General features: G+C 40.2%; 1 non-coding gene across 1 annotated transcript; it reads left to right on the top strand.

Annotated features, from left to right (window-relative positions):
- The first annotated feature begins 640 nt into the window (after window positions 1–640).
- On the top strand, window positions 641–748 carry LOC112799313 (small nucleolar RNA R71). The gene has a single exon (XR_003200887.1). It is a non-coding gene; the product is annotated as a small nucleolar RNA R71 (small nucleolar RNA).
- Window positions 749–14,747: the final 13,999 nt, after the last annotated feature.

The raw sequence follows: 14,747 nt of genomic DNA, 5'->3' as shown, positions 1-14,747 counted from the left end.
AGGACCTTGTTTCAGTCATGAAACTTTGAGTGGTTTTGATTAGATCAGAGACCATGGTTGCTAAGTCAGAGGTATTCTGCTTAGAACTCTCTGTCTGTTGCTGAGAAGATGATGGAAAAGGCTTGCTATCGCTAAACCTGTTTCTTCCACCATTATTGTTGTTGAAACCTTGTTGAGGTCTCTGTTGATCCTTCCATGAGAAATTTGGGTGATTTCTCCATGAAGGATTATAGGTGTTTCCATAGGGTTCTCCCATGTAATTCACCTCTTCCATTGAAGGATTCTCAGGATCATAGGCTTCTTCCTCAGATGAAGCCTCCTTAGTACTGCTTGGTGCATTTTGCATTCCAGACAGACTTTGAGAAATCATATTGACTTGTTGAGTCAATATTTTGTTCTGAGCCAATATGGCATTCAGAGTGTCAATCTCAAAAACTCCTTTCTTCTGACTAGTCCCATTGTTCACAGGATTTCATTCAGAAGTGTACATGAATTGGTTATTTGCAACCATTTCAATCAGTTCTTGAGCTTCTGTAGGCGTCTTCTTCAAATGAAGAGAGCCTCCAGCAGAGCTATCCAAGGACATCTTGGACAGTTCAGAGAGACCATCATAGAAAATTCCTATGATGCTCCATTCAGAAAGCATATCAGAAGGACACTTTCTGATTAATTGTTTGTATCTTTCCCAAGCTTCATAGAGGGATTCTCCTTCCTTCTGTCTGAAGGTTTGGACTTCCACTCTAAGCTTACTCAATTTTTGAGGTGGAAAGAACTTTGCCAAGAAGGCATTGACTAGCTTTTCCCAAGAGTCCAGGCTTTCTTTAGGTTGAGAATCCAACCATGTTCTAGCTCTGTCTCTTACAGCAAAAGGGAATAGCATAAGTCTGTAGACCTCAGGGTCAACCCCATTAGTCTTGACTGTGTCACAGATTTGCAAGAACTCAGCTAAAAACTGATGAGGATCTTCCAGTGGAAGTCCATAGAACTTGCAATTCTGTTGCATTAGAGAAACTAATTGAGGCTTAAGCTCAAAGTTGTTTGCTCCAATGGCAGGGATAGAGATGCTTCTCCCATAGAAATCGGGAGTAGGTGCAGTAAAGTCACCCAGCACCTTCCTTGCATTGTTGGCATTGTTGTTTTCGGCTGCCATGTGTTCTTCTTCTTTGAAGAATTCGGTCAGGTCCTCTAAAGAGAGTTGTGCTTTGGCTTCTCTTAGCTTTCTCTTCAAGGTCCTTTCAGGTTCAGGGTCAGCCTCAACAAGAATGCCTTTGTCTTTGCTTCTGCTCATAAGAAAGAGAAGAGAACAAGAAAATGTGGAATCCTCTATGTCACAGTATAGAGATTCCTTGAAGTGTCAGAGGAAAGGAAGAGTAGAAGACAGAAGTAGAAAATTCGAACTTATCACAGGAGATGGAGTTCGAATTTTGCATTAAGGAATAGTGTTAGTCCATAAATAGAAGGATTTGAGAAGAAGGGAAGTGATTTTCGAAAATTAAGTAAAAATTTTGAAAACATTTTTGAAAAACATTACTTGATTTTCGAAAATGAAAGTGGGAAAGAAATAAAGTGATTTTTGAAAAAGATTTTGAAATTAGAAGTCAAAGAGATTTGATTGAAAATTATTTTGAAAAAGATGTGGTTAAGAAGATATGATTAGTTTTAAAAAAAATGTGATTGAGAAGATATGATTTGAAAAACATTTTAAAAAGATTTGATTTTGAAAATTGAAAACTTGGCTAACAAGAAAAGATATGATTCAAACATTAAACCTTTCTCAACAGAAAAGGCAACATACTTGAAATGTTGAATCAAATCATTAATTGATAGTAAGTATCTTTGAAAAAAGAAAGAAATTGAATTTGAAAAAGATTTGATTGAAAAGATATGATTTGAAAAAGATTTGAATTTGAAAAACTTTGAAAACTGAAAAAAAATTGCATTGAAAAACAGAATCTTCCCCCTTGTGCCATCCTGGCGTTAAACGCCCAGAATGGTGCACATTCTGGCGTTTAACGCCCAAAACTATACCTTTTTGGGCGTTAAACGCCCAACCAGGTACCCTGGCTGGCGTTTAAATGCCAGTCTGTCCTTCTTCACTGGGCGTTTTGAATGCCCAGCTTTTTCTATATAATTCCTCTGCTGTATGTTCTGAATCTTCAATTCTCTGTATCATTGACTTGAGAAGACATAAATTAAAAATATTTTTGGATTTTTAATAATAAGAACAAATCAAAATGCAACAAGAATCAAATAACAATGCATGCAAGACACCAAACTTAGCAGTTTGTATACTACTGACACTAATAAGAATGCATATGAGACACACAAAACACTCAAGTCAAGAGAATTCAAAGATTAGAGTAAGAAATCATCAAGAATTATTTGAAGATCCTTAAGACACATGAATGAATGCATGCAATTGATACCAAACTTAAAATGAGACACTTGACTCAAACAAGAAATTTTCGGATTTTATGATTTTGTAATTTTTTTGTGTTTTTCGAAAATTAAGTGGAAAAAGATATCAAAAATCTTAATGAGAATTCCAGGAATCAGTGCAATGCTAGTCTAAGACTCCGGTCCAGGAATTAGACATGGCTTCACAGCCAGTCAAGCTCTCAAAGAAAGCTTCGGTCCAAAACACTAGACATGGCCAATGGCCAGCCAAGCCTTAGCAGATCACTGCTCCAAAAGCAAGATTGATAAAGATCAACAAGCTCTTGTGATGATAAGTTGAAACCTCGGTCCAATGAGATTAGACATGGCTTCTCAGCCAGCCAGACTTCAACAAATCATCATGAAACTCTAGAATTCATCTTCAAGAATTTCGAAAAAAAATAAATACCTAATCTAAGCAACAAGATGAACCGTTAGTTGTCCAAACTTGAACAATCCCCGGCAACGGCGCCAAAAACTTGGTGCTGTTGCCGGATCTTGGCACTGATGTTACCAGACCAAAAGCTTGCTCAAAACTTGAACAATCCCCGGCAACGGCGCCAAAAACTTGGTGCACGAAATTGTGAACAATACTTTTCACAACTCTCATAATCCCCGGTCATGAACCCCAAAAACTTGGTGTTCAATACCATGGCATTACACAACTCCGCACAACTAACCAGCAAGTGCACTGGGTCATCCAAGTAATAAACCTTACGCGAGTAAGGGTCGATCCCACGGAGATTGTTAGTATTGAAGCAAGCTATGGTCATCTTGTAAATCTTAGTCAGGCAAACTCAAATGGATAAGGTGATGAACGAAAATAAACATAAAGATAAAGATAGAGGTACTTATGTAATTCATTGGTAGGAACTTCAGATAAGCGCATGAAGATGCCTTCCCTTCCGTCTCTCTGCTTTCCTACTGTCTTCATCCAATCCTTCTTACTCCTTTCCATGGCAAGCTCATGTAGGGTTTCACCGTTGTCAATGGCTACCTCCCATCCTCTCAGTGAAAATGCTGCCTATGCTCTGTCACAGCCTGGGTAATCATCTGTCGGTTCTCGGTCAGGCCGGAATAGAATCCATCGATTCTTTTGCGTCTGTCACTAACGCCCCGCCTGCTAGGAGTTTGAAGCACGTCACAGTCTTTCAATCATTGAATCCTACTCAGAATACCACAGACAAGGTTAGACCTTCCGGATTCTCTTGAATGCCGCCATCAGTTCTCGCCTATACCACAAAGACTCTGATCTCACGGAATGGCTGGCTCGTTTGTCAAACGAGCACTCGGTTGTCAGGCGATCAACCATGCATCGTGCAATCAGGAATCCAAGAGATATTCACTCAATCGAAGGTAGAACGGAGGTGGTTGTCAGTCACACGTTCATAAGTGAGAATGATGATGAGCGTCACGGATCATCACATTCATCAAGTTGAAGAACAAGTGATATCTTAGAACAAGAACAAGCGGAATTGAATGGAAGAACAATAGTAATTGCATTAATAATCGAGGTACAGCAGAGCTCCACACCTTAATCTATGGTGTGTAGAAACTCCACCGTTGAAAATACATAAGAACAAGGTCTAGGCATGGCCAAATGGCCAGCCTCCCAATGATCTAAGATAGCATAAAAATGAAGATAGCTACCCCGATATCTCAATACAATAGTAAAAGGTCCTACTTATAGAAAACTAGTAGCCTAGGGTGTACAGAGATGAGTAAAAGACATAAAAATCCACTTCCGGGCCCACTTGGTGTGTGCTTGGGCTGAGCAATGAAGCATTTTCGTGTAGAGACTCTTCTTGGAGTTAAACGCCAGCTTTAGTGCCAGTTTGGGCGTTTAACTCCCATTTGGGTGCCAGTTCCAGCGTTTAACGCTGGGATTTCTGAGGGTGACTTTGAACGCCGGTTTGGGCCATCAAATCTTGGGCAAAGTATGGACTATCATATATTGCTGGAAAGCCCAGAATGTCTACTTTTCAACGCCGTTGAGAGCTCGCTAATTAGGTTTCTGTAGCTCCAGAAAATCCACTTCGAGTGCAGAGAGGTCAGAATCCAACAGCATCTGCAGTCCTTTTTAGTCTCTGAATCAGATTTTTGCTCAGGTCCCTCAATTTCAGCCAGAAAATACCTGAAATCACAGAAAAACACACAAACTCATAGTAAAGTCCAGAAAAGTGAATTTTAACTAAAAACTAATAAAAATATACTAAAAACTAACTAGATCATACTAAAAACATACTAAAAACAATGCCAAAAAGCGTATAAATTATCCGCTCATCACCCAGCAAAGGTGGATGTTATTTCTAGTTTACCTTACCCCTCCTCTGTGAGGGAAGTCCATTCATTCCTTGGCCATGTAGGTTTTTACAGGAGATTCATTAAGGACTTTAGTAAGGTAGCTCTACCCTTATCTAGACTACTGCAGAAAGAGATTGAGTTCGAATTTAGTGAGGATTGCAAACAAGCGTTTGATAAGCTGAAGACCGCCCTGACTCAAGCTCCGATTGTGAGGGGACCAAATTGGAGTCAACCATTTGAAATCATGTGTGACGCCTCTAATCATGCAGTAGGAGCAGCACTGGCTCAACATGAAGGTAACGACCCTTTTGTAATTGCTTATGCATCTAAGACTTTAGATGCTGCTCAATCTAATTACACTACTACTGAAAAAGAGCTTTTAGCTATTGTTTTTGCTCTGGATAAATTCCGAGCCTATTTACTTGGTACTAAGGTAGTAGTGTACTCAGACCATGCAGGTCTAAAATATTTGTTAGCTAAAAAGGAGTCTAAACCAAGGCTAATACGTTGGATGATACTCCTGCAAGAATTTGATCTGAAAATTAAAGATAGGAGTGGTAACCAAAATTTAGTGGCTGACCACTTGAGTCGCCTTGAGCACATTAAAGATGACTCCATTCCTATCAATGATAATTTCCCATTTGATAGCTTATAGGCAGTATCTGATGTAGTTCCTTGGTATGCATCTATAGCTAATTATCTAGTTAGCCACACTTTTCCTCCCGATTTCACTAAGCATCAGAGAGACAAGCCGAAAAATGAGTCCAAATACTATGTATGGGATGACCCATATCTATGTAGGTGTGGTGCTGACCAGGTAATTAGACGGTGTGTACCTCAATCAGAATTCCAGTCCATTTTAGAGGCCTGCCACTCATCTGAGAGTGGAGGACATTTTGGCCCTCATCGTACTGCTAGAAAAGTTTTAGACTGTGGATTCTGGTGGCCTACTCTTTTTAAAGATGCTGCTGACCTTTGTAAATCTTGTCCTCCATGGCAAAGATTTGGTAATATATCCCAGAGGGATGAAATGCCTCAACAAATTATGCTTTTCTGTGAAATTTTTTATGTTTCGGGCATTGACTTCATGGGTCCATTTCCAAATTCTAATGGCCACCTTTATATACTGTTAGCTGTAGATTATGTTTCTAAATGGGTGGAAGTAATTCTTACCCGTACTGAAGATGCTAACACTGTTGTTTCCTTTGTTAGAAACCATATTATTTGTCGCTTTGGATCTCCATGAGCAATCGTGAGCGATCAAGGCACTCACTTTTGTAACAAGAGACTAACAGGTTTACTAAAGAGGCATGGGATAATTCATAAAGTATCAACAGCCTATCACCCCCAGACGAATGGGCAAGCAGAGGTGCCTAACAGAGAGATAAAGCGCATACTGCAAAAGATAGTCAAGCCTCATAGAAAAGACTGGAGCACCATGCTCCAAGATGCGCTTTGGGCATATCGGACAGCATATAAGACACCGATTGGGATGAGTCCTTTCCGCTTGGTTTATGGAAAGGCCTGTCATCTCCCAGTTGAGTTAGAACACAAAGCCTTCTGGGCGGTAAAGGAATGCAACATGGACTATGAGCGAGCCGGAGCTGAATGGAAGTTGCAACTGCAAGAATTAGAGAACCTTCGCTTAGAGGCTTATGAAAACTCTAGACTGTATAAAGAGAAGGTGAAGGCTGTGCATGACAAAAACATCAAGAGAAGAGAGTTCCAACCTGGGGACTTAGTCCTCATTTACAACTCCAGAATGCGGCTCATGCCAGGCAAGCTGAGATCCTGATGGGATGGTCCCTATCGAGTAGAGAGGGTGGAACCATACAGAGTCTTTCACTTGAGCCATCCTTCAAGCTCTGAACATATTAAAGTCAATAGACATCGCTTGAAGTTATTCCATGGCGAAAAGATGGCGAAAAACCAGGAACTAGAGATCTTCCTCTTGGAAGATCCGCCCACAGCAGAAGACTGAGCTAGTGGAGCGTCCAACTTAAGGACGTTAAAGCAAAGTGCTGGGTGGAAGACAACCCACCATGGTATGATCGTTTCTTTCCCTCCCCTTAATTTCCTTCATCAATAATTCTTCTCAGTGCTAATGCCTATATTCTGAATCTTATCTGCATATTTCATATCGCATATAAAAAAAAGGGGATTAAGGCATGTGACACGCCAGCGTCGTTGACGCGATCGCGTCATAGTGCCTTCGCAACATTGAAGAAAAGAAATAGAGAGTTACGCAGGAGTGTGGCTGGAGGCGTGCCCCTGGCACCATTTGACCCACGCGACCTCGTGGATGACGCAATCGCATCATTTGGGAAATGGCCCCCCACGCGTCCGCGTCAACCACGAGCACACATGGCTCTGCAATCCGACGTAAAAGGGTGTATGACAGTGAGTTGCGCTGGAGCTGGGCTGAACCTGTGCTAGTCGTACAAGCCCTGCCGCGCGAACACGTACCCCACGTGTCTGTGCCGATTTCATAGTTTGGCTATCCACGCGATCGCGTCAACCACGCGACCGCGTCACCTTAAAATTTGGCAAAACATTTTTTACACAGAGAGTTGTGCGAGCGTGAAGCTGCCCTCGCGCCACTAGCGCAAATCATGTCACGCGTCTGCGTGACCAACGCATCCGTGTCACCTCATTCAAGGGCTGTCCGCACGACCGCGTGACCCACGCGTCCGCATCGCTTGCGCCACCCAACTCATTCAAATCTGCCAGATTATCTTATCTTTTCTTACCCCAATCCTACTTTTCCCCCCTTCTTCCTTTTCCCTTCTTCCTCCCTTCTCCTCCCTCTTTCTCACCACCATTATCAAGGTTTTTCTTTTCTTCTTCCCTCCATACTTTTTCATTCTTCTTCTTATTTTCATGTTTTCTTTTTCTTTCTCTTCTACTTTCCTTATCCATGTTTTCTTTTTCTTTCTTTTTCCTCCTATTGGTATTGGAGATTTATTTGGGTCATTATTTTTATATGTTGCTTGTGGTTTGTTTAGGACTTGTTTAACAGTTATATATTATTTTTATAGGATTACTTGCATGTTCATTTTAATACTTTCCATACCTTATTTAACATGCATGCTATGTGTTTGTGAAAACGCCCATATGGCATTGTGCACTATTTTTAAATTTCTTTTAATCTATTACTCTAAATGCTTGCTTTTGACGAAACCCTTTTTTCTATTTTATTAACTTTTATATAATTGTTATTACAAGAATATTATTAGTTTGGAAGACTTGGTAATCTAACTTGGACATTGAATGCTTGATCTATGCTACTCATGCCATTGCCGGCATGCCAATAAACACCTTGCATTTAACTGTCATCACATGCACTTGCTATATTTCCATTGTTGATTTTTCACATGTAGTCATGACCATGTGTTAACATCATTATTCCTTACTGTGCATTGATTACCACCTTTCCCATTCTTTTCCTTGCTATAACCCTTGAAATGTTCATGTCTTTACTCGTTCCCTTTCAGGATGGCCACCAAGAAAGGCAAGGAGAAAGCTACTCCCAAATCCACAGCAAGGAGAGGAACCAAAAGAGCATTAGTGGCAGAGCCATCTTCAACTGCAGTTAAGCCCTCAACAAAACAAATTAAGAGGATTATAAAGGTCGATGAAAAGGAGAAAGCCTTCCCAGCAAAGGACACCGCACGATTTCCCAATCGCTACTGTGAGCAGATGTTCCCCATTCTGGCAGCAAGAAATTACAACAATGAACACCTTCTTCTCCTTCCGCCTCATATTGCCGAATTTGTTGAGCCGCGAATTTCACAAAGACACTGGGGATTTCTACAGAGATAGCCACGGTAGGTTAATCTTTCTTGGGTAGTTGAGTTCTACTCTAATTTCCACCTGCCAACCCTGCAGTCTATTTATGTCCGTCAGAAGCAAGTCCCCATTACAGAAGAGGCCATTCAACGAGCCTTAGATCTTCCCCCTGCTCCAGAAGGACTGGACGCATTTCAAGAAGCCGCACTCAAGCGCCAAACGTACAAATTTGACTGGGACGCTGTTCTCAGAGTTATCGCACAACCTGGCAGCAGATGGATTTTTGGATACCATCGTTCCCGTCCTAAGGGAATATCAGCTTCCGCACTCGCCTTGGAGGCTCATGTATGGGCCCAGATTATGTCCCATTACGTCTTTCTGAGCACTCATGAGTCCTCCTTCACTGCAGACATGGCGGTTCTACTATTGTGCATCCTCACAGACCAGGCTCTAAATCTACAAGACACATCTAGAATGCTATGGGACACGTGCAAATTGCGGACAACCTACCTTTCCCCGCCTTGGTCTCAGATCTTGTCTCAGCAGCCGGAGTCTCCTATAGAGCTGGGGACACCAAAGCCATATTTCCACGGGATGATCAATACGTCCCTAATGGGAGATATCTCCGGCCACCACCAGCCACTACCAGCCAGTCCGCAGAACATGCTGCAGACATTCCACCTTCTACTAGTCAGCTGCTGCATCAAATACTGGAGAGGTTGGACCGGAAAAACCAGAAAGCGAAGCTACGAGAGCGCCGTAACCACCACCAATTCAAATACATCAAGGAGCTACTCACAGGCAACCATAGACCTGACGAGGACCCAGGCACTCCAGACTCCACTTCCTTTACCATCACAGGGAGCCATGACGATCCCGACTGTGGAGATACTGCCACTAGCCCACCCTTGTTCCTGACAGATGGCACCGAGGACAGTGCAAAGCCATAAGTGTAGGGAGGTCGGTCAGTACCTGACTTCTGGAGGTAATTCTTTCCCCTAACACCAATTTTTTTTTCTTTAGAATAGGATAGATTGCATAGTGGTAGGTTAATTGCATGCATGTTCTACCTTATTGAAAAGATAATAAGTTTCTTTTAAGACCATATTTTTTAGAAATTTCACTAATTTAAATCAAAACATTTATATTAAATTTGTTTGAAGTTATAATTGGAACATGGTTTTTGAGCTAAAGAACACACAACCCGTGAAACTTTGAGCCTTAATACATGGTTACACTATTAACCATAAACATTTTTTTCTTGTGTGTTTACTTCTCTATGATTGTAATCTGAATTTTGTTTTATCCTATATGTCCAACGTTAATGTGTTATATGCATGCATATGATTGAGGCCATTGTTTGTTTAGCTCACGTATCCCAAATGAGCCTACGCTTTTAATTACCTTTGTTAACCACTTTGAGCTGTCTTTGATCCCATTTGTTCTACATTTTACCACATTACTAGCCTTAAGCAGAAAAATAATTGAAAATCCCAATTGAATCTTTGGTTAGCTTAAGATAGAATTTATGTGTTAACTGAGTATGGGAAAATTATGGGAATAAAGGATAATAAGAGAATATGTCATGATAAAATAAGGGAAATTTGGGTACCTATTCATTTGAAACCATAAAAGAAAGATTACAAATCTATGTGCATTGATAAGCTAAGCTAAAAAAAATCTTTATTTTAGTGAACATGGGGACAAAATCACCCCAATGATAAGTCAGAGTTCAATAATCAATGCACATGTGATAAAATTAAAATAAAGGTTGATGCATGAGTATGGAATGTGAAAAAGAAATTTTGGGTAGCTAAGTATGAATGTTGAAATTATATAGATTATATGTATCTTAGGTGAAAACTCGAGTTAATTAAAGATTCAATGTATAAGCTCACTTAGCCATATGTAGACCCTCACCCTTACCTTAGCCCCATTACAACCGTGAAAAGACCTCATGATGTTTGCATTGGCACTTTAAAATTGTTGATTGGTTAGGTGAAAAACAAAAATTTGAAAGCATGATTAGAGAAGGATAGAGTGCTTACCCCATATACTAGAGAAGATTGGAGTGCACACACACCAGCAGTAAGGGTTCAATGCTCAATCCTGTGTTCCCTGCTTTCATGAGCTATCTTACAAATTTACCTCATTTTACTGTATGATTTGAATTAGTGGAATCTGCCCCATTTTTTGTCTTAGAGAACTTATCTATTTTTAATCATGTAGACAAAATCATATAGTTGCATTCATGTGTATATAGGTTGCATTGCATTGCATGAGTCTCACATGTCCCTATTCATTTAGATTTGTCTTCTTCAACTAAGCATGAGGACATGCTAATGTTTAAGTGTGGAGAGGTTGATAAACCATTATTTTATAATTTATATTGTGTTTAATTGAGTGGTTTTATCAAGTCTTCACCCACTTATTCATATGATTTGCATGTATTTACAATTCCTTCCTAAAAATATTCTATGATTGAAAACTTGCTTCCTAAAGACCTTTTAATTGTATATTTATATCTTCCTTTGTACCATTCGATGCCGTAATCTGTGTGTTAAGTGTTTCAGGCTTCATAGGGTAGGAATGGCATAAGGAATAGAGAGGAAGCTTGCAAAAATAGAAGGAACACAAAGAATTGAGGAGATGACCAGTGAGAAGTGACGTGGGCACATGGCTCACGCGACCGCGCGAAATGGAGTAAATCACAGTGACGCGCTCGCATGCCTGACGCAACCGCGTACATTGAAAGCTGCACGAGTGACGCGAATGCGTGGAGGACGCGGTCGCGTGACGTGCACGATCTACAGAATTACAGAAGTTGCCGGCATAGATTCTGGGCTGCATTTCAACGCAGTTTTTGGCCCAGAAACACAGATTATAGCCAGGGAACATGCAGAGACACAGAGAGCAATTCATTCTGCATAATTTTTAGTTTTTAGATCTGATTTTACTCCTCCCCTAGGTTTTTCTTTTTACATTCATAATTTAGGATTTGAAGATTTTTGGCTTTGGCTTTTGATGAGCGGATAATTTGTATACTTTTTGGCATTGTTTTTAGTATGTTTTTGTTATGATATAGTTAGTTTTTAGTATATTTTTATTAGTTTTTAGTTAAAATTCACTTTTCTGGACTTTACTATGAGTTTGTGTGTTTTTCTATGATTTCAGGTATTTTCTGGCTGAAATTGAGGGACCTGAGCAGAAATCTGATTCAGAGACCAAAAAGGACTGCGGATGCTGTTGGATTCTGACCTCCCTGCACTCGAAGTGGATTTTCTGGAGCTACCGAAGCCCAATTGACGCGCTCTCAACGGCGTTGGAAAGTAGACATCCTGGGCTTTCCAGCAATATATGATAGTCCATACTTTGCCCAATATTTGATGACCCAAACCGGCGTTCAAAGTCACCTCAAGAAATCCCAGCGTTAAACGCTGGAACTGGCACCCAAATGGGAGTTAAACGCCCAAACTGGCACTAAAGCTGGCGTTTAACTCCAAGAAGAGTCTCTGCACGAAAAATGCTTCATTGCTCAGCCCAAGCACACACCAAGTGGGCCCGGAAGTGGATTTTTATGTCATTTACTCATTTCTGTACACCTTAGGTTACTAGTTTTCTATAAGTAGGACCTTTGACTATTGTATTAAGAGTCTTTGGATCTTTATATCTTTTGATCACTTTAGATCTTAGATCACTGGGAGGCTGGCCATTCGGCCATGCCTAGACCTTATGCTTATGTATTTTCAACGGTGGAGTTTCTACACACCATAGATTAAGGTGTGGAGCTCTGCTGTACCTCGAGTATTAATGCAATTACTATTGTTCTTCCATTCAATTCCGCTTGTTCTTATTCCAAGATATCACTTGTTCTTCAACTTGATGGAGGTGATGATTGACGCCCATCACCATTCTCACTCATGAACAAAGTGACTGACAACCACTCTTGTTCTACAAGCATTTGAGGCTTAGTGAATATCTCTTGGATTCCTGATTGCACGATGCATGGTTGATCGCCTGACAACCGAGTGCTCGCCTGACAAACGAGCCAGCCATTCCGTGAGGTCAGAGTCTTCGTGGTATAGGCAAGAATTGATGGCAGCATTCAAGAGAATCCGGAAGGTCTGACCTTGTCTGTGGTATTCTGAGTAGGATTCAATGACTGAATGACTGTGACGTGCTTCAAACCTGTAACCTACTGGGCGTTAGTGACAGACGCAAAAGAATCACTGGATTCTATTCCGGTAGGGGAGGGAACCACACCGGTGATTGGCAGCACTGTGACAGAGTGTGTGCATTAGCTTTCACTGCGAGGATGGGAGGTAGCTGCTGACAACAGTGAAACCCTACACGAGCTTGCCATGGAAAGGAGGAAGAAGGATTGGATGAAGGCAGTAGGAAAGCAGAGAGACGGAAGGGAAGGCATCTTCATGCGCTTATCTGAAGTTCCTACCAATGAATTACATAAGTATCTCTATCTTTATCTTTATGTTATTTTCGTTCATCACCATTATCATTTGAGTTTGCCTGACTAAGATTTACAAGATGACCATAGCTTGCTTCAATACTAACAATCTCCGTGGGATCGACCCTTACTCACGTAAGGTTTATTACTTGGACGACCCAGTGCACTTGCTGGTTAGTTGCGCGAAGTTGTGTAATGCCATGGTATTGAGCTACCAAGTTTTTGGAGCCATTACCGGGGATTATGAGAGTTGTGAAAAAGTATAGTTCACAATTTCGCCCACCAAGTTTTTGGCGCCGTTGCCGGGGATTGTTCAAGTTTTGAGCAAGCTTTGGTAACATCAGTGCCAAGATCCGGCAACAACATCAAGTTTTGGTGTTATTGCCCGGGATTGTTTAGGCTGGACAACTGACGGTTCATCTTGTTGCTTAGATTAGGTATTTTTTCTTCGAAATTCTTGAAGATGAGTTCTAGAGTTTCATGATGATTTGTTGAAATCTGGCTGGCTGAGAAGCCATGTCTAATCTCATTGGACCGAGGTTTCAACTTATCACCACAAGAGCTTGATGATTTCTATCAATCTTGCTCTTGGAGCAATGATCTGCTAAGGCTTGGCTGGCCTTTGGCCATGTCTAATGTTTTGGACCGAAGCTTTCTTTGAAAGCTTGGCTGGCTGTGAAGCCATGTCTAATTCCTGGACCGAAGTCTTAGACTAGCATTGCACTGATTCCTGGAATTCTCATTAAGAATTTTGATACCTTTTCCATTTCATTTTCGAAAAACACAAAAAATTTAAAAAAATCATAAAATCCAAAAATATTTCTTGTTTGAGTCTAGAGTCTCATCATAAGTTTGGTGTCAATTGCATGCATTCATGTATCTTGGTGATCTTCAAGATGTTCTTGATGATTTACTTGCTCTGATCTTTGAATTCTATTGACTTGAATGTCTAGTGTGTCTCATTTGCATTTTCATCTTGTTAGTGTCAGTAGCATACAAACTGCTAAGTTTGGTGTCTTGCATGCATTGTTATTTGATTCTAGTTGCATTTTGATTTTTCCTTATTATCAAAAATCCAAAAATATTTTTAATTTGTGTCTTTTCAAGTCAATTATACAGAGAATTGAAGATTCAGAACACACAGCAGAGGAATTGCACAGAAAAAGCTGGGCGTTCAAAACGCCCAGTGAAGAAGGACAGACTGGCGTTTAAACGCCAGCCAGGGTACCTGGTTGGGCGTTTAACGCCCAAAAGGGTAGCATTTTGGGCGTTAAACGCCAGAATGGATACCATTCTGGGCGTTTAACGCCAGGATGGCTAAGGGAGGAAGATTTTGTTTCCAAATCAGATTTTTTTTAAGTTTTCAGAATCTTTTCAAAATCAAATCTTTTTCAAATCAATTTTTCAATCAAATTTTTTTCAAAACCAATTTCTTTCCATTTTTAAAGATACTTGCTACCAATTAATGATTTGATTTAACATTTCAAGTATGTTGCCTTTTCTGTTGAGAAAGGTTTAATGTTTGAATCATATCTTTTCTTGTTAGTCAAGTTTTTAATTTTCAAATCAAATCTTTTTAAAATGTTTTCAAATCATATCTTTTAAAATTGTTTTCAAATCATATCTTTTTAATCACATCTTCTTTTTCAAATTAAGCTTTCAATCAAATCTTTTTGATTTCTAATTTCAAAATCTTTTTCAAAAATCACTTGATTTCTTTTTCCATTTTCATTTTCGAAAATTAAGTAATGTT

The sequence above is a fragment of the Arachis hypogaea genome, chromosome 4 (genome assembly GCF_003086295.3).
Source record: "Arachis hypogaea cultivar Tifrunner chromosome 4, arahy.Tifrunner.gnm2.J5K5, whole genome shotgun sequence".
NCBI classification, from domain to species: Eukaryota; Viridiplantae; Streptophyta; class Magnoliopsida; order Fabales; family Fabaceae; genus Arachis; species Arachis hypogaea.
The sequence above is the reverse complement of the archived record's forward strand: the minus strand, read 5'-3'. Positions and strand labels throughout refer to the sequence as shown.